At 39.6% G+C, this 24,952-nt stretch overlaps 1 protein-coding gene across 4 annotated transcripts in view; it reads left to right on the forward strand.

Moving 5' to 3' along the window:
- The window catches only part of TENM3 (teneurin transmembrane protein 3), a 1,336,193-nt gene that overhangs the window by 574,658 nt on the left and 736,583 nt on the right, over nucleotides 1-24,952 (forward strand). The window lies entirely within an intron of this gene.

The following is a 24,952-nucleotide window of genomic DNA, read 5'->3' on the forward strand; positions in this document are numbered from 1 at the left end:
AATGATGCTCAGGAGCTGGGAGAAAGCCCTGAGCACAACTGGGTTCACCCCCCATAAAATGATAGACTCGTTCACTTCCAGATGTCTCTGGGGTGGAAGTTGTCAGCATGTCAGCCCTTCCTCCTAGGTCTTTGGGGAGTGCATCTCTCCAACCATGAGCGCCAACTTAAATCCTTCCTTTGGGAGATTTTCCTTAACTCTTCCTGCTCACCCAGACCCTGATTTCCCTTTGGAGCCTGGCTGATGATGGGTGTTCAGTGAACCCAGAGTGTTAACTATCCTCAAAAAACTCTCTCCCCTTGGGACTGGAGCAATAGCAAAGCAGGTAGGGTGTTTGCCTTGCACACGGCCGACCCAGGTTCAGTTCCCAGCATCCCATATGGCTCCCTAAGCACTGCCGTAATTCCTGAGTGCAGAGCCAGGAGTAACTAACCTCTGGGCATCACCAGGTATGACCCCCCCAAAAAAAACCTCTCTCCCCTTACCTCCCAGTTCTGACCAGTCACTCTGAGATCCTGAGTGTGAATCATGAGGAGGGGAGTCTAATTTGTTCCATTTTATTTCTCTGTGTCTGAGGGGGTTTGGGGTGGAGGTGGCAGGAATTGGAACCAGGGCTTCACAGATGCAGGGCAAGTGATCTATTACTCAGCCACATTCCCAGCCCCTGAAGACTCCACATTTTAACTGGGGGGTCCTTGAGAGAGGAAAGGAAGATCTAAAAAAGTGTTACTGTGGGGACTGTCCCCTGCCATTCCCCCAACAGAGATATTTGGGATTGAGCAAAGAAAAAGCAAATTTCTCCTACAACGTTCAGTTATTCTGGAACTTACTGAGTGAAGGAAGAAGGATTTGTAGTCAGAAAGTAGAGCAGTGGTTAGAATACCTAGAATCCAACTCACCAGATTCCATTCCAGGCATCAAGTTTCCCACTGGGCATCACCAGATAGGCACTTCTGACCTTCTCTACAGCCAGAGCCTATGTATTTAAGAACCCCAAAGAAAAGCCAGGACAGCAGAAGAAGAGCATAAAAAGAGGAAAGTAAAGGAAGCTCAGAGGTAGGAGGGTCCATACCAGGAAGAGGTGTGGGTCTTATTAGCTTAACTTTTCCCCTTCATCTGTCTGCCACATGGGGGATGGATGACAGAAAGCATTCAAGAGGGGATGGAAACACCAAGCTGGGAGACAAGACTGACTCAGTTCAAGGTTTTCCCCATGGTAGTGAAGTGTTTAGGGTGGGAGAGCAGTAAGAAGCTTCCCTTACATGTGGCCAAACCAGGTTCAATCTCTGATATGACATAGGGTTCCCTCAAGCCCTACCAAGAGTTGTCCCTGAGCAAAGAACCAGTCAAAACCCCTTAAAACTGCTGGGTGTGACCCAAAACACAAAATAGAGGTGTTTAGGGGTTGGAGTATAATTGGAAAACATAAAAAAGCAGAACTAGGCAGGACTTGGGATACATAGGGTATGAGGTCAAGGTTGGCTCACTAGATTTGTGGTTTGTAAAACAGGCTGGTGGTGGTGGTGTTGGCCAAGAGAAGACCAGGTCGGTGTCATCTGGGTGGACTCTTGAAGGGATAGATTGTGATGGACTAACAGCTAACAGGTGAAGGGAAGACAGATGAGTCAGTAAGTCTCCTGTGTAAAGTCTTGAGGCAAAAAATATCATTATTAGATAGATTTTTAGCCATTTTGGAAATAAAGTAAAAAATATAGAGTGGGGTTGTTTATAGATCTGACATGGATTTAAGGGAAAGGCTGGGGTTAAGGTATAGCAGAAAGCAACCTTCTTATACATACCAGCTTTGCCACTAATTTACAGTAGTCTTCACTCATTCTGCTTAAGCTTCACAAATTGGCTCACTTCCGGCCTTTGTAGACACTTGCCTTGCAACGTGGTTAACCTGGCATCCCATAGAGTCCCACGTGCAATGTCAGAAGTATCTCCTGGGTGCAGAGACAGGAGTAACTCCTGAACATCACTGAGCATGACCTTAAAAGCAAAAAAATAATAATAATACTTGGTTAGCTTCTCCCACTTATTTCTAAATGTTTGATAAGGGTGCAATGGAACAAAGAGGACAATGATCATTTTATCTCATGGGTTATTTTGCAATTCAGCCTTTAGAGGCAAATCTAAGTCAGTGTGAGCAAATGAGAAGGGAAGTGTGGTTGCCTCTAGGAGGTGGGGGAGCATGTGCAGATACATTTACAGCTCCTTAACCAAGCTAGGGGAAGGTTTGTGTTCAATATCATGAAATTATTCTTGATCTATAGTCTCCCAAGAGGAGAATTATTATTCCAAAGGGAAACCAAATGAAGCATTTTAGAGCATTCTGTTGAAGTGTCTACTTCAGTTCATGAAAGGCCCCATCAAAACACCGGGCATAAGAGAAATTGGACTGATGCATGTTTATGAAAAGTATGAAGGTGAAACTAAAAGACACCCCAGTGACATAGTCCTGCATCTGAAGGATGCTTCACAGGGAATTTTAGCACACCCTGTGGTAGAGATATATTTGTAATTATGTGAGAGAGCCTATGTTCTGAACTTCGTGGTCTTCACTTTGTTCACCTGCAAAACGGAGATGGGAACAGTCATACTCCATAGGAATTTATTCTGAAGTCTAACTAATAAAAAGGTACTTACACGTGCATAAAAAAAGATCAAATCCAAGCCACTTTTATTGCTGCCAGAACAAAGTTTATGATCTTGTTTAAACAATTCTCTTTATTTACATCAGAAGTCAGCTTTGTCTTTTAATTGAAAAGTTATGTAAGGCTTCACACTCTCATCAGGGCAAAAGAGAATCTCATAGTTTAAGGCATTGGTAGCCCAAATAATAGACAACTGACTTCAACAAGAGTTCTTTAAGCAGAGTAGCTGTTTGCCACTTGAAAGAACTGTGGAATATAGGGCTATAGAGATGGTACAGAGTTTAATGCACTTGTCTTCCATTCCACCAATCCCAGTTAAAAATCCTTGGCACACCATTTGGTCTCTAAGCAATGCCGGGGTCACTCCTAAGCACTGACTCAGGAATAGGTCCTGAGCACTACTGGGAGTGACTTACCCGCTTCAGAAAAAGCAATAATGACAGTGCGATAAATTATGGGTTTTCTTTTATCCCAATCATAAGATGAGAGCTATTTTCATTGCCAAATTTGAAAATACTGAACAGAAAGCAAAGTTTTTATTTGCAATGATTCCTTATTGGCCAATGTGTTAAAATGGAGCTTTGTTGTCAGTGAAGTGCAAATTCCTTTTACCAACTGAAGAGGGATCACTTTTTTTATAAGTTGCATTTGTATAAACATCATCTGTAGGTGATGATGTGGAATATTGAATACCTTGGAAAAAGTAAGTGTAGGAAGTTCAAGAAGCTAAGTAAATTAGTGTTCTTTCTCTTTTGTTACTAGATTCACCACAGTCTCAAGATACCTAGAAGATAGACCTTATTTTTCTCATGATATAGGCAGATTTCCTAACACAAATAATACCTAACAAGTTAAACTGCATAACCCTTCTCCCACTTATGATTATTTATTGACTGTCTTGTTTTCTATTTAGTAGTTACCCAAAAATTTCCCCCTGACTGTCTGGAGGCCATTTAAACCTATCTTGACAACACATCCCACCCAGATGCATGATCCTGCTCTTGTTAGAACTCTACCTCCCCAGAGTTAATAATCTCTTTAGGGCCTTATTTATTGTACAATACTTTCGATCTTCTAAAATAGTCTTCTTCAAACCACCAGTCTGAAGTCCAGTGGTAAAGGTAGAACACCACCATCAAGAAGTCATTTGAAACAACAAAACACAACATTTAGAATGTAAGCTTTTTAACTGTCTGATTGGAATTTTAGCTCCAGTAATTATGAGATATGTGAGCTTGAGAATGATACCTAATCTCAGTACACTTCAAGGTTTTTCACCTCCAGAAGATCCTAATACTGCACTTCCTTCATCTACTTCTGAATGAAGGAGAAATATTTTCTACACACCAGAGCTCTTGGTTCATGGTCAAATGCCAGTCACTCTTCTAGCTCCCTGCAATTGGTTTTAATTTCCCAAGTCCTCTTCTTAAATTCCAATTTTTGAGTATATAATAATTGCCAGGTTTTCGTTGTACCAACAATTCTGTCTCTTACCCTCCTGTTTATGTGTCTAATTTTACATACTACTCTTTATTTTTCTTTTCCTTAAAATAAATATTGTGGCACTGAGGTGATAATACAACAGGTAGAGTGTTTTCCTTGTATGTGGCTAACCTGGCACCCCAAATGGTCTTATGAGCCCACCAGGAGTGATCCCTGAGCACAACCAGGAGTAAGCACTGAGCATCACTGGTTGTGGTCCAAAACCAAACCAAATCCAGAGACAGAGATGCTGTGAATGATGAGGTGATCATGAAGAAAAGTGAGAATTTGAAGACTACACAAGTATTCCCAGCATGGTTAGTGGTCCTAGAATATCCAGTTGTAGGTGAGCCAAAGTGTCCAGGCCAAACAAACAGTTGGAGTTACCAGATTGGCTGGAGTTGCAACTTGTTCATATTCACTTGCATTATCCATTTCTTGAACTTAGCAGGAGAGTCTTCTTTGCTGTTAAGCCTTTAGGTGACTTGGTAGAGTGAGAAATTTACATTCAAAAAAAAAAACTTGCAAAGTAATGAGAAGGCAATGGCTCCAGGATGTTTCGAGATGTTTCTGAAACAATACAGCTGAGTGTTGTTAGCATGGGAGCATGAAAATGTGGCGCCAACTCTCAGGGGCCATATATTAGAAGTAGAATGGAAAAAAACCCTCCAGTATTCTTCAATATTGAAAGAGCCCATATCTCTTCAGAATACATCCCATCCATTTCTACTGTCTACGTGACAACAGTCTAATAATAAATAGGCTTTGCTGTTGTGGAAACTCTAATGGAACAGTGTTTTATTTAAGGAAGGACACAATAAGAATTCATTTTCAACTTCAAACTGGGTCCCCAATTTTGATATAAATTCATTATGGAAAAGAGCAGCACTTCATTAACTCCTAGAAACTTGATCCTTATTGAGTATTTAATGAGTTTAACCTTTATGTTAAATGTGAAATAATACAAAACTTTGTACCTTCTAAACCTGCAAAACTTTTCATCCATCTGGTGGAAACGTTCACCTATAGACATCAGAGATTTTTAACATGGGGGAAACTTGGTCTGTGCTTTAGTTTCAGATTGTCAACCTCACACCAACTGGTTTTATTGTTTCTCTTTCACTGCGGTCAATTAGATGGGATTATTCCCTTTCCATGGAGTGTTTTCACACAGGCTGGTAGCTGTTCAGTGAAATATAATCCAAGTCAGCCCCTTCTGCATCCAATAAAATCGTCAGTCAGTGTTGGGGGAGCAATCATTGAAATGATGAAATAGCAGTAGTGCTGAAAATAAGCAATGGAAAATTCTGCAAAAGCTAAAATTATACCACCGGGACTTCCTTGATCACCACAGCCCTTCTCTGGCCGAAAATCAGTTCTCCCTAAGAATTGAGAACCTGTCCTAAGAAAGGAAACTGCTCTCATGTGGTAAAATCACCTTCCAGGGGAGCGTTCTCCTTTGTAGGACGATGTCAGATATTTATAAGGTGGTCTCCACTTATCTCTTTCACGTTATCCAGCATTTTTCCTGTCTTTGAGGAATAGTGCTGTCAGAGATATTTGGTTCAATAGATGATTTATGAGGAACCCGTACATCCAGACACTAGGTAGCATAGGTGGGAGGCCACCCTTAAATTGTTAAAGCCAGTGTATAACTGTAGCCATTAGAAGCAAGAGTCTACAGTCAAAGTGGAGAGGGTATAAAGGTGATCATTTGCTGGAATGGAGAAAAACATCAAGGAACATCAGTGATAAATTAGATTCTGTTAGGGCAGGAGAGTAGATTCAAAACCCATTATCTTGAGTTGATTAGGGAAAATATGTTGAAAGGCGAGTGGTTGTAGAATAAAGTCTAAAATAAGAATGTTGAACAGCAAAGTTGAAAACAAAGGACAAAGTTGGAGATGTATTAAAGAATTAATCAAAGTGATCCAAGAATTGGCAAGACCAGAGGAAGGTGGCTTGCTTGCATGTTTCTATTTTAATGAACCAGTCATGCAGTAGAACACAAAGAAAATCGTATTTGCTCTGAAGTTTCAGAATCACCAGTGCCACCCACCAAGGTATCTGTATTTGAACCCCAGGCTCAACTGACCTCTATTCTTTCAATGTGTTTGGGGCCAGGCAAGTCAACATTAGGTGGTTAGAATAGAAAACCATTTGCCCTGGTAAAATAGGTCTCAGTCTATTTAAATATGAGTAGTTTTACAACTATCCAATGACCTTGACAGAGAAGAAATAAGGTAACATAACAAGTACCATTGGATGTTCCATTTGTCTTGATATAAAAAGACATGGGCCTGTGTCTTGAGCTATCTGTAAGCATTATGCCTCAGTATCTCTATCTCAGACATGAAACCCACCCCAGCTTGAGTGTAATATATAGATATACTAAGTCGCTGTGCAGGAACTGAGCATAAAAGCCAAACCCCAAACTCTACTGCTAAGGTTGTTTTTTTTTTAGAACATATGCTGATGCTTACAGACAAATAGGATGCCACCTCATAAATTGTTATTTTTCTCAACTACTACTTTTGCGCTTTTGCTGGGAAAAAATACATATAATGACAATATATAATGGCAATATAATTATATAATGGCAATATAAATACATATAATGCCAAATACATGAAGAATGAATTGTGCATTTTGAATGAGAATTCAGTCGTGTCAGTTGAAGTACATCGGGTTCCTTAAAAGAGCTTCTGAATGAGAATTCAGTTGTGTCATTGAAGTGCACTGGGTTCCTTAAAAGAATGTTTAGTCTGTATGTTTATACTTGTTCAAAGTTCAGGAAGACACACAGCCTCTAGAAAGAGAAAAACCCAGTAACAGTAAGTCTATATAGGTAGATCTAATTGCTTGTGAGTAAGAAGAGGCTGCTAAAATCTCAGGACTGGGAGGAACAGAGACGTTACTGGCATTCATTTGAGTAAATTGACGATCAACAGGAAGACTGTGATACAGTGATACAGTGATTTCATGCGGAAGATATACAGTGTTATTCCTGAAATGGGGAAAAAAATAGAAAGAAAAAGAAGCCTGGTACATCTTAGCCAATTGGTTCAAGGATTGCACCTTTGTAAATTTCATGAATCTTTCTGCACAGGAAATTGTATCCTGTCTATAACACCATCAACGTCACATTCCAATGAAGGAACTTTTGGAAAAAGCTTTAAATGTCTTTAGTGCTTTCCTAAATTGCAGTTGAATTTGTTGTCTGCCTGTCTTGAAGCTTTCAGAAGAGAAACATTCACCTCATTTCTTTATTATATATTAGAAGAACAAGATCAATGTCTCTAGAAGCAATCCCTGTGCCCTTTAGATGTGATCTCTGCCAGAAGCAAACTCTTTCCAAAACAGACCCAAGTTTCCAGCTGAGAGGAAGCATGTTTGCTTCAACTGGGGTCTCTCACTCATGCTGAGATGTAGGGAATAAAGACATTGCTTCACAGGAAGAAAATCAGCATGCATGATGATCAAGGGGGCCAGATTCTCCCTAGAGAGAGGGCCAGCTTGAGGCCAGCGTCTTGCTGACCATGTGCAACTGTACAGAAATTCCTTGCTCCTTCTCTCCCTCATTTCCACATTGAGTCAGGTCAGCCTTCCTTTAAACTCTTCATTCAGCTTTACTCTGGTCCTAGCTTCCACATTTTCAGTGAGATCTTCTAGGGTGCTAATAGCTCTCTCCACTAAGAGCTGGTATGCTGCCCTGAGTCCTGTAGTATCAGGTTTTCTCCGTTCTTTAATTCTGAACTTACTGTGGTTTTCCATTCCAGTGCGTAGAAGTATCCCTCATAAACTTCTTAAAAGCAATGAGCTGGTCTTCATACCACATCATACCACAAAAATGGCCTAGTTTAAGAAAATTTATCATAAAGCACTGAATTGGAAGAGGGGTGTGCTTTTCTTTAATTCAAGTCATAAACCCATAATATTCCTGAGTATGTACTTATTACCTACCTTCCTATCCATTTACCTGAATATTTTCCCCTAAACAAGTACGTGGTTTTACCTCACCTATTAATTCCAACGACTCAAATTGATAGTAATTTTTGACTTGACCCTGGCTCTGGACTATCTTATCAAGTACACCTTTTAAACTGATGCTAATATCAATAGACTTCTTTATTTATTTATTTTTGTATAATTTGTCACTGATTAGATTGACATATTGTACTTGTTCAAATGAGATGCACTGGCTTTTTTTTTAATTGGATAGCCACTAGTAATTTGAATAATGGGGATTTCTGGAAATACAAATAGTAGGTGCTCAGCATGCAGGTAAGTTAAGTACCAACCATACCTGGGAATCAGCAGGTATTCTTGATGACTAAGTACCTACATTTACTTTCTGGGAGTTCAGCAGCTCTCTAATTACAATTATATTTCACGTCCATCTTGTCAGGGTTCTTGGAGAACACTATCTACAAAATCATACAAACAGGTGGGCTACTAATATTTTCTTGCAGTTTAGGATTTTATGATCTAAGTATGCAACCAGTGCTTGTGCTCAAAGCATTTAAAATTAGATATCTCAGTGCAAAAGTCTGGAAATAATATGGAATCTGATAGATTTTATTTGTGAATCACCAGCTTAAAACAAACTAGTTGTAAATATATATATGTATATATGCATATATAATTTTGACCAAATATCTCATAATTAACTATAGAAATATATTTTAAATTAGTAAAATTTGGATAACAAGATTGTAGGTTTTTCCCATAATGACTTGAGTTTTTATTTTTCTTTGGGAGTAAACTCAAAACTGTAACATTCACAATTGACATACTGTCTTTGTTTTCTTGTTATTTAGTCATTGTGTACTTGAGGTTGACAAGGGTAATTATATACCACTATGTTCCTTAGTCAATACATATACCAAATGCTCTAGCTTTCTATAAAGCACAATTAGATTTACCAGCCCACACCCTTTTATTGCTGTGTGCAATTTTCTAGAAACTCCTTTTAACCTACCAATTCCTTGAATTGAAAATGGATTTTCCAGTACAAATTATTTGCTCTTCCAATGGGCATTTTTAACATATTTAATGTATTCATAAACACTGCCAAAAATGACACCCTTTAAGACTTAACTTGTTTTCTTATTCTTGTTATTTTAATGTCACTGGGGAAAAACATTCATTTTTTTTCTAAGTAAAGACATAACAGAAAAATCAGATCTGTGATCAGTATGGTTGGCTTCTGTTAAAAATATTCTAGTCTTGATAATATATGCTCTGTATAAAAGTAACACTGTAGCACTGTCCTCCCATTGTTCATCTATTTGCTCAAGCAGGTACCAGTAATTTCTCATAACAAATCATGAGACTTCTTGTTACTGTTTTTAGCATATCGAATATGTCATGAGGAGCTTGCCAGGCTTTGTCGTGCAGGTGAGATACTCTCAGTAGCTTGCCAGGCTCTCTGAGAGGGGTGTAGGAATTGAACCCGGGTCGGCCACGTGCAAGGCAAATGCCCGATCCTACCTTTATAAAAGTATAGTTAAATATTGGGCTGGAGCGATAGCACAGCAGGTAAGGCGTTTATCTTGCACAAGTTCCACCCGGCCAACCCAGGAGCGATTCCTCCGCCCCTCTGGGAGAGACCGGCAAGCTACCAAGAGTATCTCACCTGCGCAGCAAAGCCTGGCAAGCTACCTGTGATGTATTCGATAAGCCAAAAACAGTCACAAGTCTCACAGTGGAGATGTTACAGTGCAGACAGTGCTACAGTTAAATATTACTTTGTTACTCTCTTTAACTTAGGATAACAGAGTTGAATTTATTCTAAGGAAATATTCACATTATACTTAAAAGTCCCTTGTAGACACACAATTATACAGATACTTTTAAACATATTAAAAGTTTACAAATGGCAATAGAAATGAGCTTTAGAGAAAATTTCAGAATGTGCTTAATGGATACTTGTAATTTTTTTCTTTCTTTCCTTTATTTCTTTCCTTGTTTACTTTTTGGGTTTTGTTCTACTCAACGCTTACTCGCTTACTCATGGCTCTACAGTTAGGGTTTACTCCTGGAAGGGTAAGAGAGACCATATGGGGTACAGGGATCAATCCTGGATCAGATTCATGCAAGGCAAGCACCCCACTCTCTATACTATTGCTCTGGCCCTTTATTTTCATAAACATGATATACTGTATTAAGGATACACAAGCATATAAAAGAGTTTCTCATTTAAAATAATTATCAATAAATATGTTATTTAAAATTCCTTTGGTTAAAAACTATTAAAATAAAATTCTTCAAATGATAAAATAATATTCATCTGGATCATGTTCCTAAAAAATCTGCTTTTCTACTGTTTACTAAAATATTCTCATATTTTGATGCCTATAATAATAAGTCATATTTTGTTTCAGATGACATGGTATTATGCTTTAGAAAAACCCTACCATTTTCCTAATTTATAGTTTTTTTTCTAGTGAAAACTACTTGAAAATTTAAAACAACAGCAAATCAAAGCTGGAGAATAGTACAGAATTTTATTAAGCAAATCCCTGTATCGTGTGATTTTTGAAAATGAGACCTTGTCCCTGGTCATTCACTCTACTAAACCTATATGAATCTCCTTCACTTGATGAGAACTCTGAGATGTTTCCTATGAACCCAGTGTTTATTTGCTTCCAGCATGCCTTCCCTTAGTTTCTAGGAGACAACTCTCCATTTTCCTTCTCAGTTCTCTGCTGTGCATTCTCCAGTCACTCACAGAACCATACACATGCACCCAACACTGCATATCAGCAGGCTACATTTGTCCAAGAAAATCTAATCCAGGTTGGTGGCTACAATTCCCTCCTGTATTGGACAGCTCAAATGCTTATCTCTAATTCTGACTCTCCCTAGGGGTGTACCAACTAAATGCTTGAGCTTCAGATTTCTCAACCCCTAAACTAGCCTCATTATTTCCCCATACTTCTTTTCTTTTCTATCACCCTAATTTCTGAATGGGGATTCTTGCATCCAGTTTTGCTTCTTTTCAGTCCTCTCTGTCCTATAGAAAATCATTTGCTATTCCTGTGCTTAATTTTGTTCATAACTTTCCACATGCATTAGGAGGAAAAGATCAACATTCTTTGCAAAATATTCAGTCTTTCATTTACTCTGCTCTCCGCCCACCTCACCAGCTTTATGGTGAGTCACTGTCTCAATGTCTTCCTCACTTAGATGAACAACTATGTTTTCCAAAAAATACCCATGTTACTCTCTATTGACCCCAGTTATCCTAGCATCTTGCCATTCTCTGTCAAGCAGTGGATTCTGTTTCCCTTTCCTTTGAACCTCAATCCACTGAGGACTGTTGCAAACAATAAATTAAGTGATACTATGTGGCATTCAAGATAAGGTCCTAATAAAGGAATACAGCTACTGCCTGGCCCTCTTGAAGAGCAGCCTGTTTATGGAAAGTGAACCAGTAGGTTGTAAAGAAGCTCAAGTCTCCCAGAGTCTAGAGACCCGCTGAAGCGATGCACAGAAAAGAATCAATATATCTTGGGGCTGGAGCAATAGCACAGCGGGTAGGGCGTTTGCTTTGCACGCGGCCAACCCAGGTTCGATTCCCAGCATCCCATATGGTCCCCCGAGCATCACCAGGAGTGATTCCTGAGTGCAAAGCAAGGAGTAACCCCTGAGCATCGCCAGGTGTGGCCCAAAAAGCATATATATATATATATATATATATATATATATATATATCTCCAAAATATAACCATATATACATATATATATATCCAAAAGAACCAAAAGAACTCAATAGTCAGCATGCTTGTCAAGCAGTGAATGACAAACCTTCATATAATTCCAGACTCCATCTTTTAAACCTTCTGAATAAAACCCCAGAGAACCTGGAGCAGAGACAAGCATTATCCCCTCTGTGATCTATCCAAATTCTTCACCCTCAGAATCTATGAGTACAATATGTCGTTGTTTGAGACTATAAATTGATTAGGTGTTTTGTTTTGCTGAAGAAGATACTGAGAACCACCCCCTGCCCCTTTACCAGTCCCATGTTCTTGGAATTCCATTTTAGATGTTTTCTGAACCCATATACAAAAAAGATGGTCCTTCTCAAACCTACTTCTGTGCCTTAGATTATATTGGGATCACTAACATAAATGTGTTTTATTTTTGAAATGATGCATAATGATACTTACTGCAACTTGGTACTGGTTCACAGTACTTTTTGCCAAGTACATAGTGTGAAGGTTATACACTTGAAGAAATGCAAGAATATTCTCTAAGCATTTTCTCTTGGGTGATTCCTGTCTTTTCGTGATGCACAGATCTCTGATGCATCACTTACTTCGTGATGCAAAGAACTTTCCCCAAAGAATATCATTGAGCACATTGTCCCTTCTCACTTTTGTACCTACTCCGCCAGTTCCCTGTTTCTCTGGAATCTTTCTCTTCTGATGCAAAAATAAGCGACTCGATAATCTGTTCCTGAGATGAGGCTGGAGTAGGCAAAGAGAGGACTGGGGGTGTGTGTTTAGCTTCACAAAAGCCTGAGCAGCCAATCCTAGTGAGCGTATGATGCTTCCGAGCTCTAAAGAGCAGATGCTGGGAGCAAAGAACCTTCTGGAAAGGGGTAGTTTCTCTCTCTGACTGTAAAGAAATTAACAACATGTTTAATTAATGCTCAAGTTCTTCAAGTCAGAGCAGTCAATTCCATCTGTATTTGTTTGAAAATCCAAGTCCAGTACTGCAGGAACTCAATCATAGTTTGTCCACAGATGTGGGGGTTTAGGGCAAGAACACAAGGCATATCACCACTTTTAAAAGGGAGTGGCAGGAAGGAATTCCCCCATTCTACTCATTCTTCTACTTTGTCAGTTCCACAAGTGCTCTCTGAAACCTTTACCATGGTACTCAGTTCCAGGAACTCAGGAGGCCTTACCATGCCTCTCTTGGCAAAAGCCATATAGTTGCCACAAAATGAGAACTCTCAAAAAGCAGCCTTAGTAACCCTTGAATTCCTCGACTCCCCTTCTGTCCTCTTATAATTTTCATAGGGAAGGTTTCTTAAAAGTCACCCTTGAAAATAGCGTGGGGAATATCTTCACTGATTTGGTTTGGACATCCTGGAACTTCTCCTAAGGTGGCAGCTCTCACCCAATGCAGTTCTTTATTTTGTGGGTGTTTCTTATTTCACCTTTTTAATCTCATTTTAAATTTTTACGATCACCAATTTAATAATTATAGATTATCTCAAATCTATTAGAGAAAAGCTCAGTATCTAAAAAAAAGCTGATTTAAAATCATGGGTGTTCTTGGGTTGGTATCAAGAAACAGTTTCATCCATCAGTTAGTCTTTATTGATGATCTTGGGAACTTGATATTTTCAACCACTTAAAATACCCAAGTGACTAAAGGCTCTTTTGATGCTTCAACCTAATGTGGATTATGTGTGTGTGTGTGTTTCCATTTTAAAGACATTAATCCTTAATTGTGGTAATATACAGATGACTGAGATAAAGCACTATGTGGCAATGTACAGTATAAAACAAAATATTACTGTGACCATTTCTCATTCCTTATAACCTTTGAGTTTTAGAACCATGATCAAAGCACTTGGGAGTTACTTAGCCCTAGAAGTTTTATAAAGAGTAAAATATTTTGTTCTTGTAATACACCCAATTCTAAATTCTCTCATAGATATACAATATTTGCTTTTGTCTCCTAGTTAGCATGGACTGATTTTTAATTTCGGAGGTGGGGAGAGACTGGAGGGTTTGCCAAGCAGTGTTCAAGGGGCCCAGGGGTACCAATACTCAGCCATAGGGCAGGATATCAGTAGTACTGAGGGCCCATTCGTGCTTGAGCCCCACTCAGGAGGGCCCCGGGTCCTTCAACATCTCCTCAGTATTGCTGAGGTGGGAGACACATGGACTGGGGATAGAACTCGGGGCCTCCCCAAGGCAAGACATGGGTTCCATTCCTTGCCATGATTTCCCTGGTCCTTATGGTCTTTAGATTTGTTATCAAGTATCATATTTGTTAAGGCAGCTTTCTTCTCATTGATATCTTCTACACACATCTTATCTACATGATCTATGGTTGGTATCAAAAACAGTTTCATCCATCAATTAGTCTTTATTGATGATTTTGGGAACTTGATATTTTAATATCAGTGAGACTTTTTAAAACTGATTAAACAATTGGGCTGGAGCAATAGCACTGCTGGTAGGGCATTTGTCTTGCACGTGCCCAGCACGGCCAACCCAAGTTCAATTCCTCTGCCCCTCTCGGAGAGCCCGGCAAGCTACCGAGAGTATCTCGCTCGCAAGGCAAAGCCTCGCAAGCTACCCGTGACGTATTCGATATGCCAAACAGTAACAAGTCTCACAATGTTACTGGGCCCACTCGAGCAAATCAATAAACAACAGGAGGACAGTGATAGTGACAACTAAATGATTAAGGTGTGAGTAGAGAAAGTGAAAAGACCCCCAATATCCTTTGCCAGCCACATGTGAATTTCACAGAGCATTTGAATTATGTGATTGAGTGCTGGTGTGCCCATAACTTCATTGAAAAGTAAGAGCATACCCTCATAATTACTTTTTTGCTAATAAAGCTTTAGCTTAGAAAAATTTAACGTTGATTATTTCTGGGTTTTTAATCATCTAAAAATTTTTTGTTAGCCTTTATCTGAGATTCTGTTCCCAGTACTGAACGAAAGGACATTTGGTAGCTTGTGAACCAAGATTACTGGGGAGTTCTGTTGGCCGTTGGCTCTCCAATTCTCTCCTGCAGGAAGTCAAGATCAGATCTCTAGTCTGCAGATAGAGTGAAATGTGTCCTGGGTTGAACTGTACATGGTTATTTAGATCTGGTAGAAGAGGTAAAACCGTATGGTATCTGCTGTGTGGTTTAGTCTTCTGTGCTTTGAAAAAAGGAATATGGGGACTGGAGTGATAGTACAGCAGGTTAGGCATTTGAGGCATTTGCCTGGCACCCAGCCGACCTGGGTTCAGTCCCCAGCATTGCATATGATCCTCCAAGTACCAGGAGTAATTCCTGAGTACAGAAACAGAAGTAACTCCTGAGCATTGCCGGTTGGATCCAACAAACCAAATTAAAACCAAAAAAAAGATGATTTTTGGAAATTATTCCTTTGCTCTAAATAATACCTGAATATAATGGTGTCGAGCTTATAAAATATAGACATGCACATGCTCATGTCCCTTGCTTGAACAAGAACCTAAGAAGAAAGTAATTTGTAGTTCCCTGGGGTGAAATGTAGTTCCGTAGGATGCAGGCCTTTAGAGGAATTTTTCAACTCCTTCCATGCCTTTGTGAGACCTCCCAAGAAACCAGACTATCTGTTTTCATGGTATTAATTTGCATGAAAATTTACATCAGCATGCTACCTGGAGCTTCTCAGGAGTCCAAGAAGTTTTCAGATGGACCAGGATGATTTTCTCATTCTGCTTTACGAACCAGAGGTCTTACCTCATGATTTAAGGTGATATCTTTAGAAAAATACCAAGTAGAACTAAAGTCTTAAAGTTTCTATGCACGGAAGGGAGCTATTGATGTAGCAGGTGATGCTTCTAGGAATGAGAAACAAAGAGAGGCAGGAAAGCACAGCATGTATTTCCCTCACACAGAAAATAATGGGGTGAATATCTAATGCTGAACGAGGAGTTATTTCTCCATCCAGGTATTTTTTTACTTCTATGCTAATTGATTCCTTGGGTGCTCAAAATTGATAAATGTATATGGAAAGAGATGGGATTTCTCTGGGTCTTTGTGTAACTTTATGCAGTCATTAGGCCTCATTATCAGCCCTACCATCATACAAACTTGGAGCCCTTTTTTTCTGAACTATGCGCTTAATTCAGAGATGTGGGCTGAATGAGAAAAGAAATGCATTGGCTGTGCTTTAGTCATTTGGAATGTTTGAAATGATTTGAATGGACGGGGATTTTTTGCTTCAGAGAGCCTTTGTCGAGCTAGGAGGTAGGAGAGCCAGAATTTTAATCTCCACCTCTGACATTCTTTGACAAGTTGCTTTAGTTGCCTGCATCGCCTTGACCTTTATATAACGAGGATAATAATATTTATCTAGCTGAGATGAAATCTTCCGTTGTATTTCTCAGAATACTTCACATTGATAAAGTGGCATTCCCTTTAAAGCCCTTTACCTGGCTTACAAATAAAATCGATTTAACAGTTTGGGGGCTGATGAAACAAACGAACAAAACAAAACTAGAAATCCACTTTACCCCGACTTTGAGCCGTAATCATGGCTAATGTTTGTGAAGCAATCCTCTTGAGGCAGACACTGTACATTATCTCATTTAACTTTATGGCAGCATGGTCAGCATTGTATTCCTGTTTTCATTGTAAAGGAAATAGAGGCTTTAAGTGTCTGGAAATGTTTCTGAGAATCACACAGAGAGTCAGTAGCTATGCCCAGACCCTGGTACAAAGAGCTATGGCCTTCTGGAATTTACCAACCAGTAAGCAGATCCAATTTGATCTCAGGGAGCTATGGACATGGAAAGATCTGCCAGCACTGAGCTGTTTCTCTGGTTCCTGAATGTCAATGTCCCTTTGCGCTTCTCCAAGCTCAAGGGGTAGCCTCTTAGAAGACCTTTGCAGTTTCCTTGACTACACAAGACTTGCTCTGAGCTCAGCTGCACAATCCCCACTTTGGGGACCATAACTATGACACTTTTGAAAAAAACAAGTGGTACTACATGGAAAGTATCATGCTAAAGTGAAATTAGTCAGAAAGAGAGGGACAGACATAGAAAGATTGCATTCATCTGGGAAACATAAAGTAACAAAATAAGAGACTAACACCCAAGAATAGCTGAGATAAGTACCAGGAAGTTCACTCCATGGCTTTGAGGCCAGCCACATGCACTAGGGGAAAAGGCAGCTCAGATGGAGAAGGGAGCACCAAATAAAGGGTGTTGGGCCGATCCTCCCAGGATGGGAGATGCATGCTGAAAGTAGACTATAGACCAAACATGATTGCCACTCAATGCTCTTTTGCAAACCACAGCACCCAAAAGGAGAGAGATAACAAAAGGGAATGCCCTGCCACAGAGGCAGGGGGGCAGGGGATGGGGGGGTGGGAGGGCTACTGGGTTCACTGGTGGTGTTGAATGGGCACTGGTGGAGAGATGGGTACTCAATCATTGTATAACTGAAACCCAAGCACAAAAATCTGTAAGTCTACAACTGTAACCTCATGGAGTTTCACTAATAAAAATTTTTAAAAAAGCAAATCCTGACTGGACTGGGAGCACAGGGGAAGAAACACTGGTCCATGTGTCTCTATGAGGCCCTGGGTTCAATTCCCCAGTACCATCAGTCATGGGTGCCATTTCTATGGTTCCAGAACCTCTCACATAAACTCCCTTTTAGCCTCTGTTTCTCCATAATTAAATGATTGATTACACACACACCCCAACACACACTTTTTATTGCAAATAAGCATCGTCATTTTACTAAATTTTATTGCAGACTCTCCCCAGTTCAGTTACTGACACCAGTTCCCACTCCCTTCCCCTGAAAAGCTTGGTTTCGTTTTACCCCCAGCTCTCCCTAAGGAAAGAGATTTAAAAAAACAAAAAGACAAGACATGTTTTAAGTCTCTAATACAAAATGATCCTATTGTCTTGACCTTGGGTTTCTTGGGGAAAATTAGAGTAGAAAGGAAAAAAAAGTTCCTTGGGTTTTCCTACCAGCTTGTTGATGACGCAGAGAGTTGGAAGGTGCCAAGGAATAGAAGTGGTTTTCTCATTGAACACAGCTGAGGCTCTCTGACGAGCTCTGTTCAAGAACGATTTCTTCCTCTGCTTTTCCTGAAGCTGCTGGCATCTTGTGAAGCTTTGGGGATATCTGAAGCAGATTTGACTGTTTTAGAAGCAATTATTCAGAGTAATCACTTGAGTTGAATAATGTCAACTTAAATTCGTCGATTTAAAATCCTCCTTGGTATCATTGCTCCCATGATACCAAACAAAAGTTTATTTTCTTCTGGGTTCTCCAGGCTCAGCGAGCTCAGGCTTTACCTGTCGACTCTTTGGCCTTTCCTGGTCCTCCTAGCCTGTCTGTTCCTCCATTCCTCTGAGCAGCCCTCAGCTGCATCCCTACACCTGCACTTTCTCTTCCTCTTCTCTGTCCTACTTTTCCTATTTACAAGACCCATATGTTATATCCTCCCACCCCCAGAACATTGTTCTTTTGCCTGAAAGAATGCATCAATGTCTTAAAATGCGTTTAACCATTGGTTTCACAGTCTTTCCAACTTCCTGAGTTCCTATCACCTAAGAGTATTCTGGAAGATAGTAGTAAACAATATGTATTGTGAATAAATTAAAAAGGAATAAGGCAAATAACAAAATATAGGAGCAAAATGTTGAACCTTGCATCTCTAACTTCTTCCCTAAAACATTTTATGTATTAAGAGACAAATGTACCAACTTCCTAACTGGAATAAAAGTTTTTAGAAGAAAAAGTGTATAGAATTGCTAAACATTTGACTTTCCAGAAAATGAATCATACTCTAAAAATATGTTTAGGCTAACAAATTCATAGTTTAATAAATATGAATAAATAGAAATATGAATATAATTCCTACCATGGTTTCCCCACGTTGTTGTTTCATTCTTTTTCAAAGTCTAATGTGTTCACAATGTGTTCCGGAGAAGAAAAATCTCTATCTTTTCCAGCTATTTCTTAAATATCAAACATCATCATGAAATGTCAGAATTTGAGACACAGGTGTGAATCAGAAAATAATCTTAAACATACTTTAACCATGGAGAACAGTTATCAGAAACCTTCCAGCCAACCAGTTTACAAATTGTAATGGTATTTCCAGCTCAAAACAACTAGTCACAAGAGAAGAAAGACAATAGAGAAACAAAAAATATAAGACATAGAATGATTTTCGAACTTATATTTTCCCAAATTTCAAACCGTGCTGTGAGCTGATGCATTTTTCACAAGCTGTTGTGGGTAGACCTAATTGCTTTTCATGTAAATGAAGAATAGGTACCTTTGTTTAAATAGCAATCTTGGTCAGAACAAGGGGTTGTTCATTTGTTTTAGATTATTTGGTGTTTTGAAATGGCACAGAAGCATGACGTAAAAGTTCTTCACCTTTGTGCATTTAAGAAAATATCTAAAACATTCTCCCTGATTTTCACTCAGCAATACAGTGATCCAATAAGCATACCACTTAGCGATTCTGAATAGCTTTGTTGTTGTTTTAAAAACCAATTAGGGGGCTGGAGCAATAGCACAGCTGGTAGGGCATTTGCCTTGCACGCGGCCGACCCGAGTTCAATTCCCAGCATCCCATATGGTCCCCCAAGCACCGCCAGGAGTAATTCCTGAGTGCAGAGCCAGGAAGAACCCCTGTGCATCACCAGGTGTGACCCAGAAAATAAATAAATAAAAACCAATTAGGATATTTGTTGCTGCCATTTACTTGAAAATCTTTTTGATTGTCACCACATCCTGTAAGTATATTCAAGGTATTAGTATATATAGTGTATAGGTATATATGAAGTATAGGTGTACGCAGGGTATATACTGGGCATGGGTATAAGCAGAGTATAGGTAGATCAGGGTATATAGGATCTAGGTATATACAAAAAGTAGCTATATCAGGATCTAGGTATGTACAGAACATAGGTAGAGAAAGGACATAGGAAGGTACAAAGAATGTAGATCAGGAGAGAAAGAGAGAGAGAGAGAGAGAGAGAGAGAGAGAGAGAGAGGAAAAGCCCCTGCAATAGAGGCAGGCTGGGGGTGGGAGTGGGGGTTTGATGGGAGGGGAACTGAGGACACTGGTGCTGGGAAATGTACACTGGTGGAGGGATGGGTGTTGGAACACTGTATTACTGAAATCTAACCATGGACAGTCATTTAAGGGTCTAACTTACAGTGATTCATTAAATATATATACATATATATAAATTTACAAAAGGATATATGGGATTTAGGAGTATACAGGATATAGATAGATACAGAGTATGTAAGTCAGTATATCCTGATATAGGTGTACTTATAAAACATAGGTAGATACAGAGCATATGCTTGCCATACGTAGATATAGTATAAATCCTTGGTATAAGCATATACAAGATATAGACATATACAGGGTATTTACTGCATATAGGTAGATACAGGGGTTGCATTGACTTAGGACTTTGCCATTTGCTTTTATGAGTTCACCTCACTAATGGCAGAATAAGGAGATTTTTTTTCCTTCCCTGCCTTCCCAGATAGAGACACACATGTAGTAATTCTGTCAACACCAGCTAGGGAACGCCCTGAACCATGGGCTGCCTTGGAACATAGATTATTTCACAGGGAGGATGCTCTTATTGGTTCCTTCTGCTTTATGGTTCTTGTGAGTTAAGTGTGTGCGGCGATCACCAGCTTCCTGCATGTGGAAAATTGTGTCTCAGCAGGAACTTCCTGGAACCTGGTGAAAAGGCTTGTTCATTTATTTGTTTTAAACATTCCGTGACAGGAGAGTGTCTTATGGACAATATGCTTCCAAAAAGCTTTTTTTCCAACGAATAAAGAAATGTTTTTCTTTATAAATGTTACCAGTTATATAAAAGTATAATTGGTCATAGTGCCAAATATCATCAGAATGGGAGACCTTTGTAATGGCCCTGCCTTGATTGCCCCTCCATCGTGAATTTGATATGTGAATAACAAATAGGCTGGAATCAGTTCGGGCCTAAGAAGTTACTGGATTCTAAAATACACAATGCTTCCTTCAACAGGAATGAGTTCTGTGCTGTACTTGTGCCATTGTTATTTCATTCCCTGCAAGAGAATATTCCAAAATCAGTGATGGTTCCAATTTCTTTTTTAATTGAATCACCATGAGAGATACAGTTACAAAGTTAAGTCACTTGTGATTGGGTTTTTGTCATGCAATGTTCCAGCATCCATTTCTTCACCAGTATACAATCATTTTTCAATACCAAAGTCCCCACTTACCTTCCCAACACAACCCCACTTCAACCTGCCTCTATGGTCTATGGAATGAACTGTTCTCTCTCTCTCTCTTTCTCTTTCTCTCTCCTCTCTCTATCTCTCTTCTGGCATTATGGTTTGCACTATAGTTACTGAAAGGTTATTATGTTTGTCTCTTTATCACCTTTCAGTACTCAGTTCTTGTCCAGAGTAAGTGAAAGAGAAAGAGAAAGAGAGAGAGAGTTAGAATGGAGAAGGGACCACTACAACAAGGATAGTTGGAAATGATCATTGTTTTTTTTGTTCAACATGAAATTTTATTTGGAGTCCAGTTATACTAACAAGATTCTGCTGTCAAACATGTAGGATGAGTCACAAATAGACATTTTGCTTTCTCCTCTACTTACAAACCCTCCATCTGGGTCTAGCTCTGCCATTTTTATATCTTTTTTTTATTAGAGAAACACCATGAGATACAGTTGTAGACTTACAAATTTTTGTGCTTGGGTTTCAGTTACACAATGATCGAGTACCCATCCCACCACCAGCACCCATTCTCCACCACTACCAATCACAGCATCCCTCCCACCCCCCCATCCCCCAACCCACCCTGCCTTTGTGGCAGGGCACTCCCTTCTGTTCTCTCCTTTTGGGTGCTGTGGTTTGCAGAAGAGGCATTGGGTGGCAATCATGTTCGATCTAGAGTCTACTTTCAGCATGCATCTCCCATCCTGGGAGGATCCTCCAACACCCTTTATTTGGTGCTCCCTTTTCTATCTGAGCTGCCTTTACCCCTAGAGTGTGTGACTGGCCTCAAAGCCATGGAGTGAACCTCTTGGTATTTATCACAGCTGTTCTTGGGTGTTAGTCTCTTATTTTGTTACTTTATGTTACCCAAATGAATGCAATCTTTCTATGTCTGTCCCTCTCTTTCTGGCAGAAATGATCATTGTTGGTCCCTTCTTTATCCTAATTGCCCTCCAACCCCACCACTTTGGCAAATTTCCAATAACGAAGGAATTATAGCTGAATTTAAAATCGTAGATTGGGGACAGAAGCCATGTGGGCCATTGGTAGGGAGAAGTGAATATTCTGGCAGGGAGTGCAGTAAGGAACGAAGCATGCATGTAACTATCACTAAGAGTATTATCAATCTTGGTACCTTGATAAAAATTGGAGGAAGGTTAACTCTTGTTCATAAAGGAACTACAGAATCAAAATCTAAGAGAAAATGTTTCCCACAAGAGGCCAATGAGCTGCTCCCCAACCTTCCTGAAAAGACCTAGATATTGCTGTATTTTGTTTTTTTTTCTATTTTGCATTTTTGTGTCTTTTGGATTTGCATTTAGTTGGTGTTTTTTACTAGACAGTTTTCTTTACTAGACAGTTTTCTTTCCCATATGCCATACATGTGGCATATTTGTTGATATTCTACTGTGCAGAGGGTGAATAACCAGGAGTGGCAGGGCCAGAGAGTACAGTTAAAATGGTAGCAATTTAAGTAAATTATAAAAGTATAAAATATTTACTACCCCTTGGGTGAATGGGGTGATTCTTAATGACTGCTGTCTATATATTTATGTGTGGAGTATTAATTCGTACTTGGCCTTCTTCAAGTAAATGATATATAATATGTTTACTTATCTGCAAACCAGTCCTAAACATGATTTAAGGTAGCTGAATCTTGATGTAACTAAGTTGTAAAATAAACTGTCATTTTTACTGAGGAAATGTTGAGATGAACATAGAACACTTAAAAGTCTTTATATTATTTTGTATTTATATGTAAAAAGAATTGTAAAATATATATGTGTGTATATTGAATTGAATATGGTTCACTTTTTAAATATTTGAACAAACAGAAGTTTCAAGAACAGTAGCAGAAAATTGGAATTTAGATTCTTCATAATATCCCATGCTCCATTCTTTATATTAGATAATTATTCAGATGGAAAAAGTTGGTTAACAGGTACTAAGCAAAGTTTAAGTTTTAACTCTTCCTCAGCGGAAAGCACATTTCAAATATACATTTCCAATACATCTCGCAACACAGAGACAGTCTACAATGACATTTTTTTTCAAAGGCTCAAACGTGTTTCAATCAGAAAGAGCTCAAGGCTTGATTTGTTATTTAAATTATTTTGTTTTGCATGTTGAGTCCAGGTTTAAATTTCATTACTGCTGCTTGACATGCAATTGAAATCATAGGAACACAACCCAAATTAACAGATTGCGCTTGTTATTAAAAATGTCAGCGAGCTAAACAAATTAGTTCAATGCCGTTGTGACTGAGAAGTGTTTAGGTAATGTTATTTTAAACAGCAGAGCCCGTAGCATTTGGGGTTTTAATACCAACGTTTATCCTCAGAGCAAGCAATAAACTTTCATCTCTGAAGCTGCAGAATATGTGAGACAGAAGTCCTGGAACTCGTCACAGGTGAAATTAACAGAATTCTAGAAATTCTGTACATTCCACTTGTCCATAACATAGCTATTGGCCGTTGTTAATCTACCCCACTAATGTTCCTTTTCATGTCTATCGCCTGTGTTTTTATGGCTTTCCTGCTTCCGGAATTGCTAATGCAGTAGTTCTCAGTGAGTCCCCATGCTATAGTCACTCTGGTTCTTTAAAACACAAACACGGGGGATCTAGAGACTGGCTCAGTGACTAGAGTTTCTGCTTTGCTACCCACATGTTCTGAGCACCCTCTTGTCACCTGTTGTGGCCGGCAGCTCTCCTGTCTGGGATCCCTGACCTCACAAGCCACTTCCTGCCACCCTATGGCCAGCTGTGTGTAAGCACTGCTGCTAAGGGCCTGGAGGACGCCACAGGATACACAAGCACCACAGCTATCGATGCAGCCGAGCGTGCAACACAGCCTGATGTGTGACCCCAGCAAACCCCAGAACTGAGTGTATGTGTGATCAGCAGCCCATAGCAACAACAAAAGTGGAAAAGGATGGGGTGATATAAAGAAAAGCAAACGTGGGCACCTTGCCTGCTTAAATCTCTGACATTTCCCTTTGGAGGCAAAATAAAAGTGAAAGTCCTTCCAATGCCACATGTTGGTAAGGCCCCATCAGGACCCCCATCTCCTGCTGTCCCCCCTGAGCCCCAGCTACTCACAGGCCTAGAGCCAGGTTTCCCTGGTACCTGAATCAACAGCCATCTCAGGCCAAAGACCGGCTTGACTTTTGCTTAGCTTGACATTCCTCACCCCTAAAACATAATGCAACATGGTCCTCTGCTGATCAGTTAAGTCACAGAATCAAGAGCTGAGCATTTCCATTTCAAGGTTTCCCTTCCAAGGCCACACAGATGAGTTTTCAACATAGCTTTTATAGGCAACACCACTCTTGTTTACTTTCCACAAGTCTCTACTACTAAAAATGGCAGGTGAGATCTTCTCCCCAGGTCGCTCATTTTGCTGATTAGGAGAAAAGAAATTCCTCAAACATTTCTCATCCATAAGTTAGTGAAACCAATTTGTTTGCCTTGTGAAAATTTGTCATAATGAGCTCAATTTGCTTTTTGAAGTGGTGTTGACAAGCCACAGACCTCCCTGAATTGTTGTCAAAATTTGCTCTTGTCTCCCAAAAGCATCTCCTCTTGTGGGTCCTGCAGATTGACCAAGTAGAGACCCCCCCTTCCTAATTACTGTAATAATAATAATAGGAGGGGGATGGACTTACAATGACAAGGTTCTGTAGATCTCTACTCTCATTCAGTTGAACTGTAAAAGATCCATACCACCCCTCTCTCAAACATATGGTGTGTTCAGTTTTAGAAACTTCCTGGAACCGTATCATCAAACTTTTAAGTCAAT

Source organism: Sorex fumeus, unplaced genomic scaffold (genome assembly GCF_029834395.1).
Source record: "Sorex fumeus unplaced genomic scaffold, SorFum_2.1 ptg000024l, whole genome shotgun sequence".
NCBI lineage: Eukaryota > Metazoa > Chordata > Mammalia > Eulipotyphla > Soricidae > Sorex > Sorex fumeus.